This window comes from Nicotiana attenuata, unplaced genomic scaffold (genome assembly GCF_001879085.1).
Source record: "Nicotiana attenuata strain UT unplaced genomic scaffold, NIATTr2, whole genome shotgun sequence".
NCBI classification, from domain to species: Eukaryota; Viridiplantae; Streptophyta; class Magnoliopsida; order Solanales; family Solanaceae; genus Nicotiana; species Nicotiana attenuata.
In genome coordinates, this window is record NW_017674043.1 from 31301 (window position 1) to 31934 (window position 634).

Here is a 634-nt window from a genome sequence, read left to right on the forward strand (position 1 = left end):
TATATATATATATATATATATATATACATCAGGCTAAGCCCTGCCTCCTAACCTGCATAAGGCTAAGCATTGCCTTCTCTTTGCCTGAGACTAAGCTCTGTCTCAATCCTTGCATGAGGCTAAGCCCTGCCTCCATATTTGCATAAGGCTAAGCATTGCCTTCTTTTTGCTTGAGACTAAGCCATGTCTCAAATCTTGCATGAGGCTAAGCCCTGCCTCCATATTTGCATAAGGCTAAGCATTGCCTTCTCTTTGCGTGAGGCTAAGCCCTACCTCCCTACCTGCATAAGGCTAAGCATTGCCTTCTCTTTGCATGAGACAAAGCGCTGTCTCAATCCTTGCATGAGGCTAAGCCCTGCCTCCATATTTGCATAAGGCTAAGCACTGCCTTCCCTTGCATGAGACTAAGCCTTGTCTCAATCCTTGCATGAGGCTAAGCCTTGCCTCCATATTTGCATAAGGCTAAGCATTGCCTTCTCACTGCATGAGGCTAAGCCCTGCCTCCCTACCTGCATAAGGCTAAGCATTGCCTTCTCTTTGCATGAGACTAAGCTCTGTCTCAATCCTTGCATGAGGCTAAGCCGTGCCTCCATATTTGCATAAGGCTAAGCATTGCCTTCTCTTATGTATCAAT